The following is a 22,962-nucleotide window of genomic DNA, read 5'->3' on the forward strand; positions in this document are numbered from 1 at the left end:
CAACAACTATCGAGGTATCTCATTGATTAGTATACCAGGCAAAGTATTCACAGGCATCTTGGAAGGGAGGGTGCGATCAGTCGTTGAGAGGAAGTTGGATGAAAACCAGTGTGGTTTCAGACCACAGAGAGGCTGTCAGGATCAGATTTTCAGTATGCGCCAGGTAATTGAAAAATGCTACGAGAGGAATAGGCAGTTGTGTTTATGTTTCGTAGATCTAGAGAAAGCATATGACAGGGTACCGAGGGAAAAGATGTTCGCTATACTGGGGGACTATGGAATTAAAGGTAGATTATTAAAATCAATCAAAGGCATTTATGTTGACAATTGGGCTTCAGTGAGAATTGATGGTAGAATGAGTTCTTGGTTCAGGGTACTTACAGGAGTTAGACAAGGCTGTAATCTTTCACCTTTGCTGTTTGTAGTTTACATGGATCATCTGCTGAAAGGTATAAAATGGCAGGGAGGGATTCAGTTAGGTGGAAATGTAGTAAGCAGCCTGGCCTATGCTGACGACTTGGTCTTAATGGCAGACTGTGCCGAAAGCCTGCAGTCTAACATCTTGGAACTTGAAAATAGGTGCAATGAGTATGGTATGAAAATTAGCCTCTCGAAGACTAAATTGATGTCAGTAGGTAAGAAATCCAACAGAATTGAATGTCAGATTAGTGATACAAAGCTAGAACAGGTCGATAATTTCAAGTATTTAGGTTGTGTGTTTTCCCAGGATGGTAATATTGTAAGTGAGATTGAATCAAGGTGTAGTAAAGCTAATGCAGTGAGCTCGCAGTTGCGATCAGCAGTATTCTGTAAGAAGGAAGTCAGCTCCCAGACAAAACTATCTTTACATCGGTCTGTTTTCAGACCAACTTTGCTTTATGGGAGCGAAAGCTGGGTGGACTCAGGATATCTTATTCATAAGTTAGAAGTAACAGACATGAAAGTAGCAAGAATGATTGCTGGTACAAACAGGTGGGACCAATGGCAGGAGGGAACTCGGAATGAGGAGATAAAGGCTAATTTAGGAATGAACTCGATGGATGAAGCTGTACGCATAAACCGGCTTCGGTGGTGGGGTCATGTGAGGCGAATGGAGGAGGATAGGTTACCTAGGAGAATAATGGACTCTGTTATGGAGGGTAAGAGAAGTAGAGGGAGACCAAGACGACGATGGTTAGACTCAGTTTCTAACGATTTAAAGATAAGAGGTATAGAACTAAATGAGGCCACAACACTAGTTGCAAATCGAGGATTGTGGCGACGTTTAGTAAATTCTCAGAGGCTTGCAGACTGAACGCTGAAAGGCATAACAGTCTATAATGATAATGTATGTATGTATGTATGTATGTATGTATGTATGTAAATAAATATAGATAGAAGGTATTATTTAATGAACAAGTACAATTGCATTACATTTCTTCATTTTAGTCACGGCACATGCTATAAATGTCAGGAAGCCTTTGGAGACCGTTATAAGGCGTACTCTGTTGATGACTACAACGGAGCGCCCTAGTGCGTGGCGTACAGATGCCACGTCAGGAAATCGGTGGCCTCGGAGGGGTTCTTTCAACTTCGGAAACAGGTCGAAGTTACAAGGACTCATGTTTTGTGAGTACGGACGGTGTTCCAAGACCTCTCAATGCCACGTTGCAATACGAGCTTGACATCGCTTGCGATATGACAACGTGCGTTGCCATGCAACACGATAAGGCGATCGTCTCGCAATAAACGTAGATTTTTGCACCGCATAGCCGGAGGCAGATGTTGCTCCAGTAATTGGCAACAGAATTCAATGTTGACGGTTTGTTCCTCATGCACAGCACGCGTAAGAATGATACCGTCGTAGTCGTACTCCACAATCAGCATAAGCTTCACCCGGCTGGATTCCTGTCGAAATTTATGTGGACGTGGCGAACTTGGGTGACGCCATTCATTCGATTGACGTTTTAATTGAGGCCCGTAGGCTCATGCCCAGGTCTTATAATTGGCGACAGTACGCTGCAGAAATGCGTCTCCTTCATTGTGATATCTGTCCAGGTGGATGCCAGCCAGTGCATACCGGTGTCATTCCTGTATGCTGGTGAGTTTATGTGGAACCCAACAGGACGCAATTTTTCTCATGTTAAGTCATTTCTTCGGTATGTGCCACACCTCCTGATGACTGAGATCAACTCTATGTAAAATTACCGGACAGTGCATCGATGTTCTACGGAACAGACACGGCGAAGGACTGCAATCACAAGTGAAGCTATCACCGACTTATCTTTCCAATGTGCTTTGAGGAAAATTGAGGACCGTCCAGGATGGCGACGCTACAGTGGGGATGATGCTCGTGATGGTGGTAACTATGGTATCTTATCAGGAGAGCGTGTAGTTTAATTAAAATATATAGTGTGCAAGGATGTCAGAAAAACTGTGTGTACGGAGCCTTTAAAAGTATATATGCTGCCTGATCTCTTGCTCCTATTATACCCGTGAACTAAAAGTGTACCTGGGTAAAAATCGCTTGATCCACACCAATGAATCAAACTATCTGTGGATGACATTAGATAGAACCCTCTCCTTCAAGAAACACCTTAAGAAAACGGCAGAAAAACTGAAGTCTAGAAACAACTTACTTATGAAACTGTGTGGCACTACATAGGGTTCGTCAGCCGAAACTTTACGAACCACCGCCCTCAGTTTGGTCTACCCGTACTCAACAGCTGAGTACTGTTCTCTGGTGTGGCTCAATAGCAGCTATACCAAACTTCTCGATGCCCAAATGAATCAGGCAATGAGAAGTGTATCTGGCACAGTAAAATTAACACCGACATTCTGGTTACCAGCACTGAGTGACATTCCACCAGCGGAACTCAAACAAAGCAAACACGCCTTACTCCGGGAGTAAAAGAAGATAAATGAAATGACCAGCCACCAATACACCAGAACATCATTGCTGCTGAAGCCAGACGTTTACGTTCCCGGAACCCCTCCATCCGGACAGCGAGGCACCTGGTGAACAATAATTTCAACCTCTTGCAAACCTGGAAGGAATAATTGGTAAAAAACATTCCATGTCAGCTGCAAGACATCACAAGCACCACAACACCACCAAGTGGCTTTAACCTACCCCAGGAAACGTGGTCAACGCTGAACAGGATAAGAACAAACCATGAGAGATGTGCAGATATCCTCTACGAGTGGGGACATATACGTTCACCAGAATGCAGTTGTGCTACTCCCAGTGAATGACTGTCCGACGCATTCCTATAGTGGCAACTTTGTGGAAGCAGGTCCAGCTGTAATAGACTTTATTAACAACTTGAAAGTCAAACTGTAAATAATGTAAATACGTATTTTATTTTTGACTAATGTTGATATGTACAGCCAAACGATAAATAAATAATAATTATACCCGTAGATTGGAGGCCAACTACTGTAAGTGGAAATCACTGTTCTACCAAACGTTATTATGAACTTTTTATCCAACTCGAGCCTTCTTCGAAGAAAAATTGTATCTGAGAATGAGAGTTTCGTCTGGAAGGTACATTCGCAACTCCAGCCGTAATATTAGAAGATAGGATATCAGCATTCTCTTAATGACATTATGAGCCATACGTAAGTTAGTCATGGCGTTGTTTCCAGGATGATAACACTGAACACAGTCTCAATTGATACTCCTGAAAATGCTTTCGTTAGGATGTAAATACATTCCATTCTAAAACATATGAATGACCAATGAGGCCATTGATTCTGCAGTAAAAAGTGGGCAGCTTGGCATATTTCTCTAGTAAGGACGTTTTTGGTTATATTTATAGACTTTCCGTGTATTTCCAGAAAATATTCCCAGAAAGCACACTGCAACTACTGAAGGCGGTCATCAGTTGAGGAATAGAAAATCATACTGTCTGAAATTTTACGCCGTAAGTGTTGCATTTCACAACTGACATCATGTACTGCAAAAGCTTGTAAATGTGTTTTATTGACCATATGATTTGTCCGCACTCATAAAAAACGCACATAAGATGCTACACGCAATGCATTTATTTTCGAAAATTTTATAGTTTATATGGCCGGAGGCGATAAAACATGTACGACATTTAAGAGATTCATCTTCTCAAAGTTGCCTGGGTCCTCATGCTTCCGAGTAAGACGGCGAACAGGTTTCACGGGTAAGTTCTTTGTGAAACATGAACTGATAAAACCATCGCTATCTGCTATATCATGGCTCAGAAAATGCGATCTTGTATTTTTATTAGATGGCTGCAATCAAATGTCAATACAGCTGTTGCGTAGAATCGCATTTTGAAGATCGCTCTCCATCACTTGTCATTTACGAGACGGAGTTCTCCGAACAGGAGAGATTTTTATGTCTTTCACATTTGATGTCCATGTTTACATCTCTCTTTTGTTTTATTTATGATTTCCTTACTTGAATATACAATTTTGCAATTTCATATGCACTTCGCTGTTGGAAGGAATTGCTTTTACCTTTATATTTTACCTTTTATTTTCAGTGGTACACAGAGCGGTTATGTACGACTCCATATTCTTTGGTTAACAGACATAAAATCACGTTCGATACATTTTTAATGTTGCGGTAACTGGAACATTTCTTACATATTGCAACGTAATATGAGGTAATTGGGAGATAATAAATTACCTTCCTTTCTTAATCTGTTTACCCTCCAGGGTTGGTTTTTCCCTCGGACTCAGCGAGGGATGCCATCTCTACCTCCTCAAGGGCAGTGTCCTGGAGTGTGAGACTTTGGGTCGTGTGGATAAAACTGGAGAGGAGCACCAGTACCTCGCCCAGGCTGCCTCAACTGCTATGCTGAACAGGGGCCTTGTTGGGGATGGGAAGATTGGATGGGATAGACAAGGAAGAGGGAAGGAAACCTCTGTGGCCTTAAGTTAGGTACCATCCCGACAGTTGTCCGAAGGAGAAGTGGGAAACCACGGAAAACCACTTAGAGGATGGCTGAGGATGGAATCGTACCCCGTCTATTTAGCTGACCTCTTGAGGCTGAGTGGACCCCGTTGCAGCCCACGTACCACTTTTCAAATTTCGTGGAAGAGCCGGGAATCGAACCGGGGCCTCCTGGGGAGGCAGCTAATCACACTAAACACTACACCACAGAGGTGGACGATATTATACAAAGCAAAAATTGACGTTGTTCGTTACTTGCTAACAATCTTCTTTACTGAAAGAAGCATCGACCCTAAAGATAAACATACTGAAATTAAATTTTCAACAGCTGAGCGAGATGGTCATGCAGTTAGGATCGTGCAGATGTGAGCTTCTATTCGGGATGTAGTGCCTTTCAACCCCATTATCAGCAATGCTGAGGATCTTTTTTTGTGGTTTCCCATGTTCACATCAGGCAAATACGGTCAGCGTACTGGCCTTCGGTTCAGAGGGTACCAGGTTCGATTCCCGGCCGGGTCGGGGATTTTAACCTTAATTGGTTAATTCCAATGGTCCGGAGGCTGGGTGTTTGTGCTGTCCCCAACACCCCTGCAACTCATACACCACACATAACACTATCCTCCACCACAATAACACGCAGTTACCTACCAACGGCAGATGCCGCCCACCCTCATCGGAGGGTCTGCCTTACAAGGGCTGCACTCGGCTAGAAATAGCCACACGAAATTATTATTATCAGGCAAATGCTGGGGCTGTATCTTATTTAATGCCACTCTCACTTCTTTCTCACTCCTAGCCCTTTCCTATCACATCGTCGCCATAAGACCTGTCTGTGTCTGTGTGTCGTAATGCAAATTGTTAAAAGAAAAAATAATAATTAGACATGCTTTTCCAAAAGGAACTAGTAAACCATATTAGAAATAATGTCAACAGATTAGAAAATTAAATGCTGGCTGCTGACGAACGAACGTACATACATAGTACATTTTGTCCTGATTGAAATAAATCTTACAAGCTACTTTCAAACACGATCTATTTGATGTTTAATTTGGAACAAACTCTAACCACGTTATAATTTCACAGTTATTATATACTGAATTGTGTCTTTGATTCGTTTTGCCTTGACTTGATTTGAACAAGATATCTGAGAGAATAAATCGTCGGACCGTATTATCGATAAATAAGCCAAAATTATGTGACACTGTTTTGGAGTCAGTGTACCGTCACCCTCACCTTGGGGTAAATCGATGAATACTGAAGTCATTACTCTGCAAAATTTCATAGCTGTGTCAACTGCGTCAACTCCATCACACAGTCTGCTTTCTAGTATCAACCAGAACAAGCTTCGATTGCTCAATGATAATAGAGAATGAGTTACAACTCTATTCTCTCCATTTGTTACGAGACGAAGAGATATTTCGAAAGCAAATACGTAGCACTAGTCAGTAATTGCTTGCTTCGCAACTTGTTATGAACTAAATTTCCGTTGGGGCTTCACACAGTTACTGGATTATCGACCCAGCAGTACTCGCCACTCCCCACCTTGTGTAGCCGCGGAGGACAATAACCAGTTGAAGACATATTTAAAGGTGGCACTTCTTCTAGAATTTTTAGAGGAATTTGTGAATGATCCTTCATATAAGTGTTAACTGCAACAAAATTCTCCTAGTTTGCCTAATGTCAAATTTCGGTTTACAACTTTCAAGTTATCAGATCTTTTCCTGACCTGTATATTAAAACTCTGAAGATTAATAAATAATAATAATAATAATAATAATAATAATAATAATAATAATAATAATAATAATAATAATAATAATAATAATAATAATAATAACGCTACTGGCTTTACGTCCCACTAACTACATTTACTGTTTTCGGAGGTGCCGAAATTTTGTCCCGCAAAAGTTCTTTTTCGTGCCAGTAAATCTACCGACACGTGGCTAACGTACTTGAGCACCTTCAAATACCGTCGGACTGATCCACGATCGAACTTGCCAAGTTGGGGTCAGAAGCCCAGCATCCCAATCGTCTGAGCCACTCAGCCCGGTATTGTGGATATATAAAAGACGCATTTTGTAAGTGTGTTTAAACGCACACCAGGTTAGGTAGACCAGAATCATTATATGGATCTAACTGAATGTTATGGAGCTGACATTAATCCTGTATGTACTGTAATTCCGTCTCTGTGGTGTAATGGTTAGTGTGATTAGCTGCCACCCCCGGAGGCCCAGATTCGATTCCCGACTCTGCCACGAAATTTGAAAAGTGGTACCAGTGCTGGAACGAGGTTCACTCAGCCTCGGGAAGTAAACTATTCTCGAATTAGTTATCCGTGGTTTCCCATATCTCCTCCAGACAAACGCCGGGATGGTACCTAACTAAAGCCACGGCCGCATCCTTCCCTCTTCCTTGCATATCCCTTCCGATCTTCCCGTTCACCGACAAGGGCCCTGTTCAGCAAAGCATGTGAGGCCGGCTGGGCGAGGTACTGGCCCTCCTCCCCAGTAGTATCCCAGACCCAAATTCTCACGCTCCAGGACACTGCCCTTGAGGCGGTAGAGGTGGGATCCCTCTTTGAGTCCGAGGAAAAAAACGGAGGGTAAACAGATTAAGAGGGAGAAGAAGAAAAAGAAAAACTTTCCTAAATTCATCTATTGTACTTTCGATTCAACTCAATATTCCTAACCAGGTCATTTTACTGTGGCGAACGTGTGGATATGACCCTGCTTTACAGCCAGATGCCCTTTCTGACGCCAACTCTATATGGAGGGGATGCAACCGCTATTGCGTGTTGTGGTGGTTGGTGCTGTAGTGTGTTGTCTGAATATGAAGAGGAAACTGTTGGGACAAACAAAAAAAATCCAGTGGCCGAGACGAAAGTGTTAATCAGATACGATTAAAATCAACGACCCAGCCGTGAATTGAACCCGGGACCCTCTGAACCGACGGCCTCAACGCTGATCATTCAGCCAAGAAGTCGGACATAGTTTAGGAAAAATGATTCTATTAAAATGTATTTTAGGAAAAATTATCCTTAGCAAAAATTAAGCTTTAGGAAGTAGTATATAGAAACAAAAGATTGAAAATAGTAGTGGTGTGACAAATTTACCGGATGGCCGGATGACCGTGTACCGTACCAACAGGATTGCATTTACAAAAGGCAACGCTCAGCAACGTAAGGCATTAAAGACTGGGATGTTATTGGATGGTCAGAAAATTGCCTGCAGTGCGTATCTGTACTAATATAACGAGTGTCTAGGATATCAATGACATTCTGAGTACCATAGCGAATTCTGTTCATGCAAACCAACCGCGATTACATAGGAATATCACGCTGCGAGTAGTGAAGACCTCACATGCCATCTTAGGTCTATAAGTCGTACGTAAAGTGTACGTCCGATGCAGTGCGATATTCACTTGTCTTTCACTATTAACCTACATTACGAGTGCCATCTTGCAACATTGTTCCCACCTGCAAGTACAAGAAATCAGTGTCACTACTTTCATGTCTGTTACAGCTTATAAATGATAATTCATGGCATTACTCCACCAAGTTCACTCCTGTCGAGGAAACTTGGTCTCACTTAGCCTTCGCTGCCACATTTTATTTGAAATGGAAATACAAACAATACCTAAGAGATCAATCAATCAATCAATCAATCAATCAATCAATCAATCAATCAATCAATCAATCAATCAATCAATCAATCAATCAATACTTATCTGCATTTAGGGCAGTCGCCCAGGCGGCAGATTCCCTATTTGTTGCTTTCCTAGCCTTTTCCTAAATTATTTCAAAGAAATTGGAAATTTATTGAACATCTCCCTTGGTAAGTTATTCCAATCCCTAACTCCCCTTCCTATAAATGAATATTTGCCCCAGTTTGTCCTCTTGAATTCCAACTTTATCTTTCCTACTTTTATAAACGCCATTCAAACTTATTGGTCTACTAATGTCATTCCACGCCATCTCTCTGCTGACAGCTCGGTGGACACCAGTGGGAACATAATCAACAATCTTCGTACTTCATGTTAGCTGAACGGAGCTACGTTAGTCTCAATCATTCTTGTTCTATGCGATTTTTCCTTATTTGCATTCGGAACGACCAAATAAGCTAAAATTATATTTCAAGTGTGATGTACGAATATTTTCATCTGTTTATTCACCTATTTCTTACTCTTGTTGATTGCGACCGCGAAGGCACTGCATTGAGGAATCTGATTCCTCTCCTTAATCGGTAGCATCGAGACCTTATGTTAGTCCCATACATTCCTCCTTATATTCACACACACACAGAGAGAGAGAGAGTACCAACCAGCGGAGAAACATGCAAATGTGATACATCCTTCCAAATAGGGTTGACGTCAGGAAGGGAATCCGGCCGTAAAACTGGATAAAACTTGGCCACGGCCACATATGTTACACTGCTCATTCCCACGACCGAACCAAGATGTAGGAAAAGCATCGGAAAAAGAAAAAGTAGTAGTTTCTAAGTACAACTGATAACAGCTGAGAGAATTGTTCTCAAAATATTTTCTAATTGAAATGAAGGTAACCACGTGTTTTTAGAACTGTGATATTGTAACTGTTATCAGTGTGCAGAAGTACGCTGATGTTCATAAAGTACGAACAGCATGGGGCAGTTGTGATAGTCATCAGATATTCACAGATCGATTATATTATAATTAGGTTGCTAATGATGATAATGCTTGTTGTCTAAAGGGGCCTAACATCTAAGGTAATCGGCCCAATGAGATTTGTGAAGATTGATTTACTCATGCAATAGAAACTTTGTGTAGCATATGCATAAGATGTGTAGAGTGTGCCTTGTCCACCACTATTGTAACCTGTTGTACTCATATTGATTTGCATTTTATGCACTATAAAGTTATGGGTCCGCCTCTATGGTGTAGTGGTTAGTGTGATTAGCTGCCACACCCGGAGGCCCGGATTCGATTCCCGGCTCTGCCACGAAATTTTAAAAGTGGTACGAGGGATGGAACGGGGTCCAATCAGCCTCGGGAGGTCAGCTGAGTACAGGTGGGTTCGATTTCCACCTCAGCCATTCTGGAAGTGATTTTCCGTGGTTTCCCACTTCTCCTCCAGGCAAATGCCGGGATGGTACCTAACTTAAGGCCACGGCCGCTTCTTTCCCTCTTCCTTGTCTATCCATTCCAATCTTCCCATTCCCCGCAAGGCCCCTGTTCAGCATAGCAGGTGAGGCCACCTGGACGAGGTACTGGTCATCCTCCCCAGTTGTATCCCCGACCGGGACTGAAGCTCCAGGACACTGCCCTTGAGACAGTCGATGTGGGATCCCCCGCCGAGTCCGAGGGAAAACCGACCCCGGAGAATGAACAGATAATGAAGAAGAAGAAGATAAATTATTGAAGTTGCACACCTACTGAAGGATAAACAAGAAAGATCAGAGAGATATATAGGAAAGGTAAAATAAGCTTTAACGTTACACTCTTGCCAAGTTATTAGAGAGACAATGAACGACTCTATGGAGAACAGAAAAACTACGTAACATTATAAGAGGAAATAAGTAGGTGAGAACAAAGATGATACATTTTGTTGGAGTAATACGGATATGCATGATTCTGTAACATTTTCTTACGTGGAATGCTGGCATCGAACCGTGCGTACTTCTTACCTGTAAATCTCGGTTTCGATTCCAGGCCAGATCAGGGGTTATTTTACCTGGATATGAGGGATGGTTCGAGGTCCACTCAACCTACGTGATTACAATTCAGGACCTATCGGACGGTGAGACAGCGGCCCCAGTCTAAAATGCCAAGAATAACGGCCGAGAGGATTCGTCGTACTGCCCACACTACACCTTGTAATCTTCAGGCCTTTGGGCTGAGCGTCGGTCGCTAAGTAGGCCAAGGCCCTTCGGGGCTGTTACGCCATGGGGGGGTTCTTAGTTGGAATATTGCAAATATTTTGTGTTACAAAAGTTAACTGCATGTAGTAATTATGATTAAAAATGAACATTCTCTCCCCAGTTGACGGTCATCCGTGACTGAGGGAGAAAGTATTCCATTCATTCATTCATTCAATCTTACTAATATACATATATATTTAAATAACGTAACGTTATCTTAACCAGCCCCGTGGTGTAGGGGTAACGTGCCTACCTCTTACCCTGAGGCCCCGGGTTCGATTCCCGGCCAGGTCAGGCATTTTTACCTGGACCTGAAGTCTGGATCGAAGTCCACTCAGCCTACGTGATTAGAATTGAGGAGCTATGCGACGGTGAGATAGCGGCCCCGGTCTAGAAAGCCAAGAATAACGGCCGAGAAGATTCATCGTGCTGACCACACGACACCTCGTAATCTGCAGGCCTTCCGTCTGAGTAGAGGTCTCTTGGTAGGCCAAGGGCCTTCAAGGGTTGTAGTGCCATGGGGAGGAGGAGGAATGTCATCTTTAGAATTGCCACTTTAATCACCTTTGTCTGGACGCAATTTTAATACTGTACACGCTGTTTGAGAGGGCCTGCCTGGCCGAGGCGGTAAAAGTGTGCTCGGTTCACCCGGAAGGACGTGGGTTCGAATCCCCGTCAGGAAGCCGTAAAATTTAAGAAACGAGATTTCCTCTTCCGGAGGTGCATATGGCCTACACCAAAACTGAGTACCAGGTTAATTCCTGGGGGCAAAGGCGGCCGGGCATAGAGCTAACCACTCTACCCCATCACGTGCCGGTATTAACAATGGTGGAAGCCTTTACCTTCCACTCCTCCAAGAGCCTTCATGGCCTGTACGGAGGTGACTTTGCTTTGCTTTGCTTTACACGCTGTTTGAACACACCCAAATCATTATCATCAGATGACTGGCAAGCAAGCTGGTGTTTGAACCGAATGGATCAGAGTTACATTCCCAGCTGGGTCACTAGCGTTTTTTTCGAGGGCTGGGTGGATTTTACGTCTTCAACATTAGATTTCACCATAGTTAGGGCCCCGCCCTCGAAAGACCTGCAGCTGAGCCTCTCCGGAGTTCAAGCGTCATTGAAAATTTAAAATTTTAATCCGTTGACCTACAGGCCCAAGATATATGTAAGAACATTTTTACCGCTTAACAATTCAATCCGCGTTTTACATATCATGGAACTCACTCATGAAGTGGTATTTAATTATTCCCGCCACTTCAACTCTACGCCTGAATCAGTAGGTTCTTACTCCTAAGGAATAAAAGCAAGTGGAGTATATCATCGTTGTAACTCGAAATGCCGTTATGTGGCGATGTTCAGGGGAGTGATACTTACCAGCAGCACATGTGTCACGTAGAAAAAAATCTGCCTGGCTGAGTGGCTCAGACGTTTTGAGGCGCTGACCTTCTGACCCCAACTTGGCAGGTTCGATCCTGGCTCAGTCCGGTAGTATTTGAAGGGGCTCAAATACGTCAGCCTCGTGTCGGTAGATTTACTGGCACATTAAAGAAATCCTGCAGGCATCTCGGCGTCTCCGTAAACTTTAAAAGTAGTTAGTGGGACGTAAAGACAATAATTTAATAAAATCATTGATATAGTTCATGCAATACTGAACTTTAAATGACAGAACAATTCTGGTCAAAGTTCTAAGCTGAAATATCTATATATATTTAAAAAATTATGAAAACTACAGTAAGTCCGGCCATTCTATCCGGTCGATTCCCTTCACTCTTTTTAAAACTGAAAGGTATTCATGCACATATTTGTCATCAGGTACTATAAATCACTTAACTTTCTCCTTCCTCAAATTATTTGATTTTTCAAATTTTTGTCTCTGAAGCAATCATATCTTTGGTTCCAGTTGAGATACGCAGTTTGTTTTGGTCTAAAAACACACAGTGGATCTTGTGAGGTTATAACTACTTAAATTGGTAGATTCTGAGAAAAGTTATGAGTACATTTGTCTCCATGATGTTCTTTGAAGGAATTTTTAACAGTTCGGTGCGTAGTGTTGTTCCAAGGAACGTTTAATTCAATGTCTTTGTGTGATGTATTTTCAAGTGCTTTGTTGACATAATATTACATTATATTACCGCATCAGATCATAGGCTTTATTTCATTAACTCGAAACATTGCAAAAACATCCGTGAGGATAGCAACGAATAACACCACCGTTTGTAAATTGCGGGCGGGGCCAGCGGGAAACTGCTAGTTATCAGTTATCACATAGGAGTTTTTCTAGGCGCAAGGATGATATTTAAAAATTAGGTTGTGTATAATACAAAGGTTGTCAGTGAAGGATAATCAAAATCGTATCTAGTTGTAGCAAGTCCGGCTTCACGGCTGATTGTTCAGCGAACTGGTCTTCGGTTCAGGTGGCTCTGGATTCTAATCTCGGTCGAGTCGATGATTTCAAACGGCCTATGGTTAATTTCACGGTTTCAGTGTCTGGGTTTTGTGTTGGTCAAGTTATACTCCCCATCATCTATTTATAGGACATCACATGACCTGTCAGTACAGACTCATGCAACCGTAAATACACAGCCCTTGAGATAGGCTTGACATAAGGAAGTGCATCCGTCAGTAAAACCGAGCCAAATCGACATCAGGTGATTTAACTTCATATTGTGACATTTCTTACTTTTAAAAACTTAACTCAGGCTAATTCGTCTTCCAATGTAATTTCTGAATTGTTTAGGGAAGTAGAGCAGTTTCGAAAAGTAAGCCTAAATTAAATAAATTGTCTATTATACTGATCCTGACATTCCCTGATTTGCCCTGACGCAGGGTTTCGTCCTAGACTCTACGTTCGTTTTCGTATTTAGACACTACATTGTATGGGCTAGTTAGTTAGCGGCGTAGCCATGCTGATATACCGTATTTCATGAGGATTCTGAAATGAAGCATCTTCGCGTGTCGTTAGCATCAGTATCTCTTACAGTAGTTATCATCGACCAGTTGTAAGTAAAATTGTATTGAATTGAAAAGTGTCCTTCCATTTCACTTGAAATCACAGTTGCGCCGCGTGACATTGTCACGAAAACCTGAGTGGACATTAACTCGCATGTTCCCACCCACATTTTTCTCGTTCTGTTTTTTCCATGATCGAAGTCAGTATTCTTTACAACATAGTACACCGAGCTCGATAGCTGCAGTCGCTTAAGTGCGGCCAGTATCCAGTATTCGGGAGATAGTAGGTTCGAACCCCACTCTTGGCAGCCCTGAAAATGGTTTTCCGTGGTTTCCCATTTTCACACCAGGCGAATGCTGGGGCTGTACCTTAATTAAGGCCACAGCCGCTTCCTTCCCACTCGTAGCCCTTTCCTATCCCATCGTCGCCATAAGACCTATCTGTGTCGGTGCGACGTAAAACAACTAGCCAAAAAAGAAAATAAAACATAGTACACAGTAATCTAATCCTACAAGTATGTTATAAGCATGTCTGTCAATTTGATTCATTATACAGCTGCCACCAGTCCACCGGGTATGTCATGCATCTATTTAAAAACCTCTCCATTGCTACTGCACAGCGAATTAAAAACAATTCGCGAGAATATGCAGACAAAAGGAGCAGAAAATTTAATTAGGCTTTGTCACAAGCCTACACAATTGCTGAATTGGCTACCGCCACCCAACAATATCCTATTATTTTCACTTGAAATAAGGTAATTCTGCACCACAGGATGGTTTCGTGATTGTTTTCCGTTGACATGTGGTGATTCCATTGAGTGTTTGCGCGGTTGACAGGAAATATAGGGTTAGATACACTCCCAGTTGGCATTATGGCCAAAAATAACAAACAGTATGAAATTACATAAACATATCACAGTATATTCCTCTAGTACAGTTGAAATCATAATTTTGGAAATAGAATTAAGTCCGGATGTTCATAGTTTAACTCTTATATAAGATGAAAAATCAGTATACAAAACATAGGTAAGATCAATTGCACTCACAATCATCAAACACTTAGGTCTCAGGCAGACACTGCGTGCCCGCGCGGTGGCGTAGGGGTAGCGCGCCTACCTCTTACCGAGACGCTCCGGGTTCGAATCGGCCGCCAGGTCAGGGACTTTTACCTGGATCTGAAGGCTGGTTCAAGGTCCAACTCAGAGTTGCTCACGCTGGTCTCTTCGCCCCGCAAGCACATAGAATATAAGTGGGCGGACGAGCGGGTGAGCGGTTACATGCCACAACCGACCGTGCCAGTTGCGACCACGCTGATATCGTGCCGCTAGCGACCGAGTAGGTAGGCATCGTGCCGCATGGGACCAAACTGTTAGTCAGTCACCACTGTTGTGTATTTAAGAAATCGCCGATGTGGCACATTGCCTATCGGTTGTTTACCTAGTCTTCTCTTCAATGATTTCAGAAAATTTGGAAATTAATCGAACATTTCCCTTGGTAAATTATTCCAAGTTCGCCTCTCTGGCGTAGTGGTTAGTGTGATTAGCTGCCACCCCCGAGTTCGATTCCCGTCTCTGCCACGAAATTTGAAAAGTGGTACGAAGACTGGAACGGGATTCACTCAGCCTTGGGAGGTAAACTGAATAGAGGAGGGCTCGATTCCTCTCAGCCATCCTCGAAGTGTTTTTCTGTGGTTTCCCACTTCTCCTCCAGGCGAATGCTGGGATGGCACCTAACGTAAGGCCATGGCCGCTTCCTTCCCTCTTCCTTGTCTATCCCTTCCAATCTTCCCATGCCCTTACAAGGCCCCTGTTCAGCACAGCAGGTGAGGCCACCTGGGCGAGGTACTTGTCCTCCTTCCCAGTTGTACCCCGACCCAAAAGTCTCATGCTCCAGGACACTGCCCTTAAGATGGTAGAGTTGGAATCCCTCACTGAATCCGTGGGAAAACCCCAACCTGGAGATTAACGAAAAAAGAAAGAAAAAAATTCCAATCCCTAACTCACTTTCTTATAAACCAATATTTACTTCAACTTGTCCTCTTGAATTCCAACTTCATCTTCATATTTTGAACATTCCTACTTTTAAAATCACCACTCAAACCTATTCGTCTACTAATGTCATTTCACGCCGTCTCTCCACTGACAACTCGGAACATACCGCTTAGTCGAGCAGCTCGTCTTCTTTCTCCCAAATCGTAGCGTAACGGTGCAAGCTACAGACCTGCAAATTATGGTATTGTGATCCTCCCTCCAAGATCTATAGTGTTCGTTTGGTGCATCAGTTACCTTTCATGTTGTATATCCTGGGCTCACAAAACTTCGAAGTATCTGAATAATTGCTACCATTTCCTCTGACTACCTTGAACGTTTTCAATTTTTTTTCCCCCCGCAAGATTTGTAAAGCTGGGAGGAGAACATGTTCGCTCACCAGATCTGTAGTTTTTTTACCCGGTACACCCCATGGGAGTGAGCTACATGTACTACTGTGTGAGGGTGATGTCTGTGCGTGTAATTGTACGGGCTGGGAATGCTAAGAAAGTGGTCGTGGCCATGAGAACGGTACCATCCCGTAATTTGGCTGGAAATGAAAATGGGAAACCATGAAAGAAATATTTTCGAGGATGGCCGATGGGGGATTCGAACACAGGCGTGTACCTAAACAGCCATAACAGGCAGATAGCCTGTTTTGGTAACTTCTCCCAGACATGGAAACGCAATTCTATACATGGGCATGTTGTAAGATAAAATGTAAACGCATCACCATATTTCGTGTTGTAGAAAATTACCAGTTTCCCGCAGTAAATTTTTGAAAAGCAACTTAGGAATATGCTGTTCTGTCATTTCTGTTTCCCGAGAATCCAGGGACTGAACTTCATGATCCCCAAGAATCATTCGGGCTGAATGGCTCAGGTGACTGAAACTCTGGCTTTCTGACCCTAACTTGGCAGGTTCGATTCTGGCTCAGTCCGTTGGTATTTGAAGATGCTCAAATACGTCAGCCTCGTGTCGGTAGACTTACTGGCACATAAAAGAACTCATCCGGGACTAAATTCCAGCATCTTGGCGTCTCCGAAAACCGTAAATTAGTTAGTGGGACGTAAAGCCATCAACATTATTATTATTATTATTATTATTATTATTATTATTATTATTTACAAACATAATCTTCGTTAAAATATTACTGAACTTGTGTAATTGTAGTATTCAGTATAGAATTACCTGATTGTACATTTCCCTCCGCATTTTTTAGGGTTTTGACCTTGTGTAATATAGCCTAATGTATGCATGTTTTATTTGAACTTTCGTCATAGAAATGTACTCGTTAATTATTATTTATAAACCTTTCACGCAGTCGGGGAATTGTTCTCCTTAAAGATTTATATCGGCTGCATTTACCGAAGACTCCGGCTCCATGGCTAAATGGTTAGCGTGCTGGCCTTTAGTCACATGGGTCCAGGGTTCGATTCCCGACGCTGAGGCTGGGTGTATGTGTCGTCTTCATCACCATTTTATCCTCATCACTAAGCGCAGGTTGCCTACGGTCGTCAAATAAAAATGCCTGCACCTGGCGAGCCGAACATGTCCTCGGATGCTCCCGGCACTAAAGTTTTACGCCATTTCATTTTTTTAAAATTGTCTTACCGGACTAATTCCGTGTACATAATAAATGTTGTGCACGGTTTGTGGTTATAGTAGTTGGCTATTTTAACAGAACAAAGAACAATGTCATTCCCAACACGGTAAGGAGTGCTATAAATATTTGGCCTATTTTCTAACCTTTGCTTGTTCTGATTTAGTTTATCTTGGATGATGACACAGCTGTTGTCAACATCGGCCGCATCCGGCACAATTACAGATTATGCGATCGTTAGTGTCACGGGTCGCATGCGGCACGGTCGCATCTGGCACGACACCGGGTGAGCGATCAGTATGGGCGCTTCAGCGATAACAACCTTGTGGTTATGTCACAAGCTGCGATGGTCAATGAACGGTGAATGGTCATTTGAGTGTTAAGGAATAGAGTTTTTTTCATCTCCACTGGACAGAAATCCAGGTAATTTTCAACGTAACTTACGTTGTAAGAGATTAGTTATTCCTGTTCTTTTTGCGTAGGCCTATATGAACTGGATCTACAATAAAGAGGTTACCGGTACCTCAAGATACTTTTGTATTCAGACGCACTGAGTTACAATTTTCACAATTATATTTTAGGATGGATTTGCTTTGGAAACATCTCTAATGTAATAAGGAATAAAGCGGATGAACTGTGGCTTGTTTTTGCTGATAAACTCATCAACAATCCAATTAATTATTTTTACCGGGAATAGCATTAGTTAGATTACGTATTCAAAGACATACTACATATCTACTTGTTATTGCATTTACAGTGCTGTACTTGACTAATAAATGCATGTGTACTCACTAGAGACGAAACTCACTCACTATTGAGAAGCTAGCTATTATCAAGGGATATCTGATGACAAGTTTTAAATACTTTTTTTAGAAACTCAGTGAACAGGTAAAGTCACATAGCATTTCAACACTGTGCAAAATGAAGCATGAAACTTGCTGAAGTATGTAAAGTAGATGTATAGTATTCCAGTGAACATTTCGTTGAATGGTGAAAGGAGAGCTTTGTAATTACAATCATACGTCGCAGCGCCTGCCCCGTGGCGAGTGTGTGTGCTCTTTCGTGATACGTAAGTTGCCTGCATTTCAGACAAGCGAGTCCTGCTGCACTGGGCTAGCCTCAAAAGGTGCGCAGCTGAAAAAGTCTGGCCTACATGATTACAATTGAGGAGCTATGTAGTAGTGAGGAAACGGCTCTGGTCTAGAAAGAAACAGACCAGTCGTGCCACCCACACGACACCTCGTAACCTGCAGACCTTCGGAATAAGCAGGGATCGCTTGGTAGACCAAGGTCCTTGGGGTTGTTGCGGCATGGAGAAATAATAGTCACCGAGTTGAGAAATAAATATCTTGATGAGGGCTAAGTAGCTGAGATGATACAGCGCTGGCCTTCTGATATCAAGCTGATGAATTCTGTTTTGGCTCAGTCTAGTGGTATTTGAAGGTAGCAATCTTGAGTTGGTAGATTTACCGTTGCGTAAAGGAAACCCAGCGGGAAAATGTTCTAGTACGTCAGAATTTCCGGAAACAGTAAAAGTAGTTATTGGGACATGTAACTAATAACACTGTTATTATTGAATGTCTTGGAGTGCACGAAGAGGTGATCTGTCTTACTGCGAATGGTTATGCTGTACATGTCATTTGAATATAATTGTCAGTTCCACAATTTCATATTATATGGGCTTGTAATGGACGTTATGAAAAGGCATCGAGCAGGTTGGCCGTACAGTTAGGGTCCATAGATCTGAGCTTGCATTCGGGATATGGTGGGTTCGAATTACAATGTCGGCAGCCCTGGTTTTTCGTGGTTTCCCATTTTCACACCAGGCAAATGCTGGGGTTGTACCTTAATTGAGGCCAATGCTGCTAGCTTCCCAATCCTATCCTTTTCCCACCTTTCCGTCACCGAAAAACTTATATCTGTTAGTTCCACTTTAAATCACTTGAAGAAATTAATAATAATAATAATAATAATAATAATAATAATAATAATAATAATAATAATAATAATAATAATAATAATTAACAGGGCACTAAACAAGCGCGGACTCTCAGTGACGAAAATAATGTACTTTTTTAATATCAACCTGATTGATACTTGGTTTTTATACCAGGCAGGACCAATTATAGCCTATGTCGGGTTCAGTTTAATTTTTGTTAATTTCAGTGTTTGTCTGGTACAGTCTTGAGGGAAAACGGTTAGAGGGATTTTCATGAAACTTCGCATTAAGTTTAGGTTAAGGATGGAAGAGATCTTAGTGTTATGAGGAGATGGTTAGAGATATTTTCATGAAAGTTTGCAATTAAGATTAGATTAAGGATGGGTAAGATCTTACCTATCATTTGATAAAATCTGTTCAGCAGGAAGGGGGCTTGATAGAGATCCTAAAACACAAAACTGTATATATTTCCCTTACAGTTGGTTTTACAGGAACATTATTCATGACAATGCTGAGTTAGTATATTATTTGCAAATGCATTTGTCCGAAACTTTTCCGATGCAGTGAGAAGTACGGGAAGTACCAGTGGCGATCGCCTGAAAACCCAAGACTCGGTGACTAACTCTATGGAGTTTTTGTATGGAAATATCATTAGCAATGTTTAAAATGTTTTGTGCATCTCTCTGGACAATTTGAATCCTAGCCTGATAATTGGCTTTTGTACTAAAAGGAAGAGGTCAAATGGAAAAGGTATGAAAACTAAACAGGGCCAGAAGGAGCCAGGAAACGAATACTCTACGAAAAGCCGCTGACAGGGAGAGGCTCTTCAACTACGTACCTCATAATCTCGGCGCCAATGTGAGGAGTCGAGAGAAATGTAATCGTGTAATGCTGAGTAATAGTTCTGTCAATGGCAACTACAACAGCTTGTATGAACAACAAAGATAAGTACAATATGTGAGATATAACTGTAACCAGCCTGTTTGTTGGTATACTACGTGCAATTTCGAAGCCAATTCAGAAGTTCGATCACAAATACGGTCTATACACGGTGTAATAGTAAGGTAGGCGAAACTTTCAGGACACATTTCTCACACGTAGGAGAAGAAAACATTTTATATGGACACGGGTCCGAAAACGCTTTCCCCACGTTAGAACTCATTTTATACAACTCTGCATAATACATAAATTATGGGAAACACACAGGAGCAGAACGAACCAACATACCACATGAAACTCTTTCTTATAATGAAATGTTCAATTTGCCCCCCGTTAGCATTGGTACATGCATGAAGCGGTAGATCAGTGCATCTGGTATTCAGTGTGAGTGGGGTGGATTCTAGAAAGCTAAAACCATCTTTAGGTCTGGACAGTTGTAAATATTAACCTAATAGGCCTACATCGTTCTTATACCAGAGACAGAAGGCCTATGTCGAGTTCTGTTCAATTTTTCTCTGTTTCAACGTCATTACCATTCATCATTCATCACAAAAGCACGCATAGGATTAACGTCTGAAAGGGCATCCGGCCATAAAACTAGGCTTAATGCCAACCCCCAGATGTCTGAGGTATGGCGAGGAAATGTTACCATTTGCTTTACGTCACATCGACAGAGATGCGTCTTATGACGACTGTGGGATAGGAAAGGGTTTACAGTGGGAAGGAAACGACTGTGGTCTTACTTATGGTACAGCTCCAGCAATTGCATGGTGTGAAAATGGGAAACCATGACATTTTTAGAGATGCCGACAGTGGGGTTCAAACCCACCATCTTCCAAATGCAAGTTGACAGCCACGTGACCAAACCCACGCAACCGCTCACTCGGTGCAAGCTGTTCAAGTAAGGGCTGTGTTGAGGAATGGCATTGGGAACCAAACTAGTGCGTCTGGATGTTATGGAAGATGCTATTCATAGGGCTAGTCGTCCTGCATTAACACTTTCTGCTCCAGTGAGGACAGAAATGGCAAAATACCTTTCTCGTCATACCTTGTATGCCACATTATGGCAATGCCATGGGTATTTGCGAATTCACTATAACCGCATTACCTTTGGTGCTGCAGTCTGTGGATCCTACCAGCATACAGGCTTAATAAGACTTAACAAAACCTATAGCTCGTCTTGCTGTCGTTGATGAGTAAATGACTTCTCATGAACAGGATAGTAAATACCCCGGGTGAATTAAATAAGCAAAACAGTCTGTAACGTAAAAGTTAAAACATCAGCGACCGTACGCAACGAAATCTAAAATAGGAATAAATTAGGTAGGAGGTTATTCTGACAGCAAGGTGACTCCTTACAACTCCACTCCTTCCCTTCTCTGTACTGAGACGCGTTGTTTCATTGCTAATAGAACGAAAATGTGTACAGATGGTAAGTCATGGGAAATAACGTACTCCTTGAAGATAGGCATGATGGCAGCTCAGAAACATTAAGCAATTGTGGCCATCCATTTGTTTGCCAAAACCGATTGGACCGTAGTCACTCTAGAGTTCGAACAAGAATTTTCTTCCCTCCAAAGGACTTAAAGGCATAAAAAACTTCAAATTATGGTCTGAAACGGAAATATAAGTACAATATTTTTGGTTGGAACAATCACAATGCAAATTGTAAATAAATAATTGCAGTCAACGTACCTTTTTCAAGCGGAAAGTAAATAATCGCATGTCAGTGAGTTAAGGAAGCATGTAGAGTCCAGGGCATCATTTCCTGCGTACAGCGGTGAAGGCGAGTGTGTAGGACAGGAGGATAGCATGGAACGGGAAGGTGATGGTGATTATTCTTTCAAAAGAAAGTACTACTGGTCAGCCATCCACTTTTAACCGAAATCACGTATGAAAATGGAAGAGTTCAGATCCTTCGTTGATTGAAAGTATCCGCAGAAGAAACCGAATACCTGTGAAGGGCGTGAAATGAAAGACATCCTACAGGAGGTCTTACAATCTCAATACCATCGGAGTCAGAACAGTACAAGATTCAACCAAGAGAGGTCGGATGGGGAAGTTCAGTGTGGAGGTACTGTCACATACCTGGAAGCAATTCCAGGCTCAGCTAGGGAACTGATGTCACCAATCCATGTTCCATATTGGACAGATCCTCAGGTCTCCAATTTAGTGACCTCTTATGACAAGGAGGGAACATTGTGGTTGTATTCTACAGCCCCCAAACACAGGTTGTACGGAACAGAAAGCTAGGCAAGGAATGGCCGCCATAACGCTGGACGAAAACTAGACATCATTCTCAGAAGCAGAATAGCAGACAAAATAATTTTGCATTCCACCAGACAGATACAGTACTGAGCCGTATCCTGCCGGCCCATAATAATAATTGGAATATTATTTGACCAAATATGTGAAATTTATTCATAAAAGTTACAGTCTAACATGTTAAAGCATCGTACCCCAAGATAGTTGATACCGGATGTTGAGCAAGACAGTAAGTCGCTGGATGTTGCTTCATATTTCCGTATGACCGTGAGAAAGGATAGCGTACCCAAGCGCTGGCAAGGATCGACACGTGTATTAGATGCTGACCAAGCAAGATATTTCAGCCAATGGGAACTTAGGGATTTGGCAAACTTGGAGGCTACACCGCGCCAAATATTAATTCCAGGATGACCAACGTGCTCTGTGGATAAA

The sequence above is a fragment of the Anabrus simplex genome, chromosome 1 (assembly GCF_040414725.1).
Source record: "Anabrus simplex isolate iqAnaSimp1 chromosome 1, ASM4041472v1, whole genome shotgun sequence".
NCBI classification, from domain to species: domain Eukaryota; kingdom Metazoa; phylum Arthropoda; class Insecta; order Orthoptera; family Tettigoniidae; genus Anabrus; species Anabrus simplex.